Genomic DNA, 8,446 nt, shown 5'->3' on the forward strand with positions numbered 1-8,446 from the left:
GCATTTCAAGCTAAATTTATAATCTGGATTCCTCCCCATTACCCCAACTTTCTGGTTTTATTTCATAATATTCCCCCTTCATGTGTTCTTTATTCCAGTCAAACTGGACTGCTAGATTTTCGCCATATAGGACATTCGGTCTTTCTGTACCTTTAAAGTTCAAGTGATAATACCCCTCGATTTCCTCAGATATCACTCTGAAGCCTTTCCTGATCCTATCTGTTATTATCAATTTCTCCTTGGAATTACTTGGTATATATAGTTTGTTGGTTAACTCATATATGTTTGAGTCTACCCAGTTAAATGTAGGCTTATGAGAGGCAGAGACTATTTTTGTCTTTGTTTCCCCTGGCATATTGCCTTTAAGTAAGGACCTAAAACATGTTTGATTCCCAGATAGTTACACATTTTACCCTCAAAGGTGTCAAATCATCCATACTTTCTCATTCTCTGTATTCTTTGTTCATGGAGGGTTCCATAAACCTTTAGTAGAGAATCAATCCGATGACCTAGGTACAGGCCTTCTACAGTTTTTACTGTTTCATAAAATGCCAGTACAACCCTTGACCTGGCAATCAATTATCCCTTGTTTGTTTTATATGACCAACATATGCCCTTTTTTAGTTATATACATATCCTTGATAATTCAATTCAACAAACATTAATCACCTATTGTGTTACAGGCACTCCTGCTAGGCGCTGGAGATATAAAGACAAACACGAAACTATCCCTGCCTTCAAGGAGTTTCCATAATACTTGGGGTAAACCACAATGTACACAGATATATAAAATATAAAGTTGCTAAATTTTTGGTTGAGTGGAAGTTTGTTGCCTGGATGCTGTGGAGGTGTAGTAAAAAAAAAAAACCTTGTATAAGGAGTAATATTTGGTAGCAGTTGACATTGAACAGTAACAAACAGAGGAATTAGGAAAGACCTCAGGAGGTGGCACTTGAATGACTCAAAAGGGGCAAGAACTTCTAGCCATGGAAAGGGAATAGCCTGTGCACAGAGGTACAGAGGTGGGAAATGTTATGTGGTTTAAAACTCAAATGGAATAGGATCCCTGTAGCCATGTATAGACTTAGAAAACTATAAATTAATATATGTTGTATTTTTATTTATTTTGTTAAACATTTCCCAATTACATTTAATTCCTGCACTTGGGAGTTTTGCCTTAAAATATTTTAAATGACAAATTGAGGAATTGTATTTTATCCTGGAGGCAATAGGGAACCATTGAAACTTCTTGAGCAGAGGAGTGACATGGGTGGACCCGGTGCTTCAGGAATAGTGAAAGGAGTGTGTGGAGGATAGATTAGAGACAAGAGAGATGAGTCAGCATCACCAAGTAGGAGAGATGTCTTTTCTCCTTTCTAGTATGCAATAGTAGTTATCTGCAATAAGATAATAGTTTCAGAGCTGGAAAGGACTCTAGAAGCCATTGAGTCCAGCCCCCTCATTTAACAGATAAACTAAGGTGCAGAAAGGTTAATACTGTCTAAGGGGAAGTTTGAACCCAAGTCTTTAACTTCAGGTCCAGTGCCCCATTCACTACAGTTGTCTCTCCTTCAATAATTGGTTTCCATTCTCATAATTTATCAGTGGAGGCAGTTTTTCTTTCTGCCCCTAATATGATTTTCTTGAATATGTCTTCTCCCTCTGTTTTCAGGCAATGTTATTCTGTCTCTCTTCTCTCTCCCCCAGTTTAGAGCTTTAAAAATTTCTTAGAAAATTCCCTATTGCAAAATAAATGTCATTTCCTTCCTCTCTGTGCAATTCTGCTTCAGCTAGTTTATCACAAAGTTTTAGATTATCATATAGTTTGACCATTATGAAACAGCATCAGAAATAAGCATTGTCTCACTTTCCAAGAACCTAGACTACATCTGAACCAACCTGAGTAAGGCATAAATTTAATAAAAATATGATGACTGACTAAAAAATTAGTATCCTTTCTTTCCCCCCTTTTTGTTTTTAGTTTCTATGAGTTCCAACTCATTGTTGGACTCAAGATCAACTTATATTCCCTTCTTAACAGATATAGTTAAAAAGTAGGAATATTCTAGAGAATTAGAATATTGGTGGGGACTACAAGCTTTACAAAATGACAAATTTGATTTAATTATAACTACAACTAATATTCATGTGGTGTTTTGAAAACTGTAAAGCAGTTTAACTAGTGTCTTTTTTTATCTAATGGTAATGATTAAATTTGTTGTTTACCCTGTCATTGACGGAGAAGAGAGTTTATTATATAAAGTTTAACTGATATTTCCTTTTTCTCACCAAAAAAAAGTATGTCTAATTCTGCATCTCTAGTTGATTAGCTCTCTTTCAGAAGAGGGTAGTATTTTCATTATTAGTCCTTTAGAACCACATTTGGTTATTGAATTGATCACAGTTTTTCTTTACTGTATTGTCCTTGTATAAACTGTTCTGTTCCTGCTCAATTCTGCATCAATTCATACAAGTCTCCCCAAGTTTCTCTGATCCCATCCCCTTCATCATTTCTTATAACACAATAATATTCTATTACATTCATATATCAAAATTTGCTTGTGCTTTCCCCTACTGATGAGCACTTTTTAAATTTCTAGTTCTCTGCCATCACAAAAAGAGCTTCTATTAATGTTCTTGTACATAAGTACACATTCTTTCTTACTTTGATCCCTTTGGGAAACATGCCAGTGTTATTGATGATTCAAAGGATTTAATGACACTTTTGGTATACTTTTTGGGTACAGTTCCAAATGACTAGACAAATTCACTATTTCACTAGTAGTCCATTAATATTTACTTACACTCCCACATTCCTTCCATTAATTGTCATCATTCTTTCTTGGTCATCTTTACCAGTCTGATGGATATGAGGTAGAACCTCAGAGTTGTTTTAATTGGCTTTTTTCCTATTATTAGTGATTTGCAGCATTTTTTCATATGGTTGCTTCCTTTGAGAATTGTCTGTTCATATTCTTTGACCATTTAGCTGTTGGTAATGGCTCTTGTTCTTATACATTTGAATAATTTCCCTGTAGTAATAATAATAATAACTAGCATTTATATAGCAACTGTTATTTGCCAGATATTGTGCTAAGTGCTACATAAATATTATTTCATTTTATCCTCACAACAAATCCCAGAAGGTAGATACCATCATTATCCCCACTTTACAGCTGAAGAAAATGAGGCAAGAGAAGGTAAGGACTTCTCCAAGGTCTCACAGCTAGTTAGTAGCTGAGACCTTATTTGAACTCTCAACTTCCTGATTCCAGTTCCATCTTTCTATCCATTGTACCTCCTAACTGCTCTTATGTCTTAGATGTCAGAACTTTATCATAGAAACTTGCTGGAAAGGTTCTTCTCTCCTAGCCCCTAGGTGAACTTACTATTCTAATTCTTTTTTTAAATTAATTAATTTATTTTTAGTATTCAACATTCACTTATATAAGACTTTTCCTTTTAAATTTTCTCCCCCTTCTTTCCCTTCCCTCTCCCCAAGATGGTGTGCAATCCAATATAGGTTCTACACATACATTTATGTTAAACATATTTTCACATCAGTCACATTATAAAGAATTAGAACCAATGGGAGGAACCAAGAGAAAGAAGAAACAAAAAAAGAGAGAGAGAGTAAATAGTATGCTTTGATCTGCATTTAGATACCATAGTTCTTCCTCTAGCTTTGGATAGCATTTTCCATCATGAGTGTTTTAGAATTGCCTTAGATCCTTGCATTGCTTAGAAGAGCTAAGTCTATCAAAGACAGTCATCACACAGTGTGGCTGTTACTGTGTACAGTGTTCTCCTGGTTCTGCATTAGTTCATATAAGTTTTTATATGTTTTTCTGAAGTCTGTCTGCTCATAATTTCTTATGGCACAATAGTATTCCATTACATTCATATACCACAACTTATTTGGCCATTCACCAATTAATGGACATACCTCAATTTCCAGTTCTTGGCCACCACAAAAAAAAGCTGCTATAAATATTTTTTTTTTTAAGCAATCGGGGTTAAGTAACTTGCTCAAGGTTACAAGGCCAGTTATTTCTGGGTGTGGTGCTGAGTGTCTGAGCCCGGGATTCGATCTCCAGGTCGATCCCAACACTGGAGCCAGTGCTCTTACTCACTGAGCCACCTGGCCACCCCTAAGCAATTGGGGTTAAGTAACTTGCTCAAGGTTACACGGCCAGGTGTTTCTGGGTGGGTAATAAGTGTCTGAGCCCGGGATTCTATCTCCAGGTCTGCTATAAATATTTTTGTACATGTGGGTCCTTTTCCTGTTTTTATGATCTCTTTGGAATACAGACCTAGTACTTCTGGGTCAGAGGGTATGCACAGTTTGATAGCCCTTTGGGAATAGTTCCAAATTGCTCTCCAGAATGGTTATATCAGTTCACAACTCCATCAACAATGCATCGTGTTCCAATTTTTCCCACATCTCCAACATTTATCATTTTCCTGTTTTGTCATGTTAGCCAATCTGATAGGCATGATGTGGTACTTCAGAGTTGTGTTGATTTGCATTTCTCTAATCAGTACAGGTTTAGAGCATTTTTTCAAATGACTATAGATAACTTTGATTTCTTCCTCTGAAAACTGCCTGTTCATATCCTTTGACCATTTATCAACTGGGGAATGACTTGTACTCTTATTAATTTGACTCAGTTCTCAATATATTTTAGAAATGAGGCCTTTATCAGAGACACTGGCTATAAAAATTGTTTCCCAGCTTTCTGCTTCCCTTCTAACCTTGGTTGCATTGACTTTGTGCAAAAACTTTTCAATTTAATGTAATCAAAATCATCCATTTTGCATTACATAATGTTCTCTATCTCTTGTTTGGTCATAAATTCTTTCCTTCTCCATAGATCTTTCAGGTAAACTATTACTTGCTGTCCTAGTTTCCTTATAGTATCGACTTTATATATATAAATTGTGTACCCATTTTGACTTTATCTTGGTATAAGGTGTAAGATGTTGCTCTATGCCTAGTTTTTGCCATACTATTTTCCAGTTTTCCCAGAAGTTTTTGTTAAATAGTGAGTTCTTATCCCAGAAGCTGAAGTCTCTGAGTTTATCAAACAGTAGATTACTACAGTCGATTGGCTATTGTGTCTTGTGTACCTAACCTATTCCACTGATTCACCACTCTATTTCTCAGCCAATACCAAGTAGTTCTGATGATTGCTGCTTTATAATACAGTATAAGATCTGGTACAGTGAGGCTACTGGTCCTTGCATTTGTTTTTTCATTAATTCCCTTGATATTCTGGACCTTTTGTTCTTCCACATGAATTTTGTTATTATTTTTTCTAGCTCTATAAAATAATTTTTGGTAGTTTGATTGGTATGGCACTGAAAAAGTTAATTTAGATAGAACTGTCACTTTTATAATATTAGCTTGGCCTACCCATGAGCGAATGATATTTTTCCAATTATTCAGATCTGACTTTATTTGCATGAAAAGTGTTTTGTAATTGTGTTCATATAGTTCCTGGGTTTGTTTTGGCAGGTAGACTCCCAAATATTAATGTGTTCAGTAACTTTAAATGGAATTTCTGATGATTTCTATGGGTTTTTTTATATCCTTATTTTATAAACTTTGCTAAAACTGTTTATTATTTCAGGTAGTTTTTTAGTTGATTCTCTAAGTATACCATCATATCATCTGCAAAGAGTGATAGCTTTGTTTCTTCTTTGCCTATTCTAATTGCTTCAATTTCTTTTCCTTCTCTTATTGCTAACACTAATATTTCTAGTACAATATTGGATAACAGCAGTGATAATGGACATCCGTGTTTCACCCCAGATCATACTGGAAATGCTCCTAGTTTATCTCCATTACATATGATACTTGCTGATGGTTTTAGAGAGGTGCTACTTATCATTTTGAGGAAGACCCCATTGATTCCTATGCTCTCTAGTGTTTTTAATAGGAATGGGTGTTGTATTTTGGCAAAAGCTTTTTTTTTTTTCTTTTTGGAGGGCAATTGGGGTTAAGTGACTTGCCCAAGGTCACATGGCTAGTTTTTTGTGTTAAGTGTCTGAGACCAGATTTGAACTCAGGTCCTCCTGACTCAAGGGCCAGTGCTCTACTCACTGTGCCACCACCCCCTCAAAAAGCTTCTTTTTTCATCTATTGAGATAATCATATGATTTTTGTTAGTTTTGTTGTTGATATGGTCAATCATGCTGATAGTTTTCCTAATATTGAACCAGTCCTGCATTTCTGGTATAAATCCTACCTGGTTATAGTGTATTATCTTTGAGATAATTTGCTGTAATCTCTTTGGTAAAATTTTATTTAAAAATTTTGCATCTATATTCATTAGTCTCCCTTCTAATTCTTTTTTTTTTTAAACAATTGGGGTTAAGTAACTTGCTCAAGGTTACAAGGCCAGTTATTTTTGTGTGGGTGCCGAGTATCTGAGGGCAGAACCAATTCTGGGTCTCCCCACACCGGGCAGGTGCTCTTACTAACTGTGTCACCTGGCCGCATCTCTTCTAAGTGCATTGATTTTCTTTGTGAAGAATCTTTTCAATGTTATGCAATCAAAATTGGCCACTGTCTTTCCTATGTGCTCTCTCTCTGAGCTTTGTTTGGTCAAGAACTCTTCTGGTATATCAATAGTTTTAAAAGTAGCACTGTCCCTGTAACTTTGATTTGGTTGGTAATATTTTATTTCATATTTTTTCATCAATATTCCTTTGTGATATGTCTCTGTAGGTTTTTTTTCATTGTTTTGACTCTCATTTAGGTACCAACCATATTTGTAACATAGAAGGAATCTGGGCAGGATTTTTACTTTTGCAAAAATGAAGTTTATTTAATATTGGTTTTAATTGTGCTTTGAATTTTTGATGCAATTCATCTGGTCCTAGGGCTTTTTTTTCCTTTCAAAGTTTATTTATGCCTTGTTTAATTTTTTTTCTCTGATATTGGGCTATTTAAAATTTTTATTTCCTGTTCTGTTTATCCCTATATTTTACATTTCTCTAAATATTAGTTTCACTTAAGTTATCAGTTTTGTTGGAATATAATTGAGCAAAAGTTTCCAATAATTTCCTTTATTCCTTATTTGTTGTGATTTCTCCTTTTTGATTTTTGATACTGGCAACTTGGTTTTTCATTCTCCTTTTTAAAATCACATTATATAACAGTATCATTTGTTAGTTCCTTCAAAAATAGCTCCTAATTTTATTTACCATTTCAGTGGGTTTTTTGAAAATTGATTTTGATTTTGCTAAATTTTTTAAAGATTTCTAGTTTGAACAAAAACTCTGGGAAAACTGGAAAATAATATGGCAAAAACTAGGCATAGAGCAACATCTTACACACTATACCAAGATAAAGTCAAAGTGGGTACACTATTTAGATATAAAACTGATACTATAAGCAAATAAGGAGAGCAAGAAATAGTTTACCTGTCATATCTATGGAGAAGGGAAGAATTTATGACCAAACAAGAGATAGAGAACATTATGTAATGCAAAATGGATGATTTTGATTACATTAAATTGAAAAGTTTTTGCACAAAGTCAATGCAACCAAGATTAGAAGGGAAGCAGAAAGCTGGGAAACAATTTTTATAGCCAGTGTCTCTGATAAAGGCCTCATTTCTAAAATATATTGAGAACTGAGTCAAATTAATAAGAGTACAAGTCATTCCCCAGTTGATAAATGGTCAAAGGATATGAACAGACAGTTTTCAGAGGAAGAAATTAAAGTTATATATAGTCATTTGAATAAATGCTCTAACCAGTACTGATTAGAGAAATGCAAATCAACACAACTCTGAAGTACCACATCATGCCTATCAGATTGGCTAACATGACAAAACAGGAAAATGATAAATGTTGGAGATGTGGGAAAAATTGGAACACGATGCATTGTTGATGGAGTTGTGAACTGATACAACCATTCTGGAGAGCAATTTGGAACTATTCCCAAAGGGCTATCAAACTGTGCATACCCTCTGACCCAGAAGTACCATTTCTAAGTCTGTATTCCAAAGAGATCATAAAAACAGGAAAAGGACCCACATGTACAAAAATATTTATAGCAGCTTTTTTTTTTTTTTTGTGGTGGCCAAGAACTGAAAATTGAGGGTATGTCCATCAATTGGTGAATGACCAAATAAGTTGTGGTATATGAATGTAATGGAATACAATTATGCTGTAAGAAATTTTAAGCAGGTAGACTCCAGAAAAACCTGTAAAGACTTAAACGAATTGATGCTGAGTGAAGTGAGCAGAACCAGGAGAACACCGTACACAGTAACAGCCACATTGTATGATGGCTGACTTTGATAGACTTAGCTCTTCTTAGCAATGCAATGACCTAAAATAACTCCAAAACACTCATGATGGAAAATGTCACCCACACCCAGAGAAAGAAATATGGAGTCTGAATGCAGATGGAAGCATACTATTTTCCCTC

This window comes from Petaurus breviceps, unplaced genomic scaffold (assembly GCF_028583685.1).
Source record: "Petaurus breviceps papuanus isolate PSGF00001 unplaced genomic scaffold, PetGlider_PUasm1.0 90750, whole genome shotgun sequence".
Classification (NCBI taxonomy): Eukaryota; Metazoa; Chordata; class Mammalia; order Diprotodontia; family Petauridae; genus Petaurus; species Petaurus breviceps.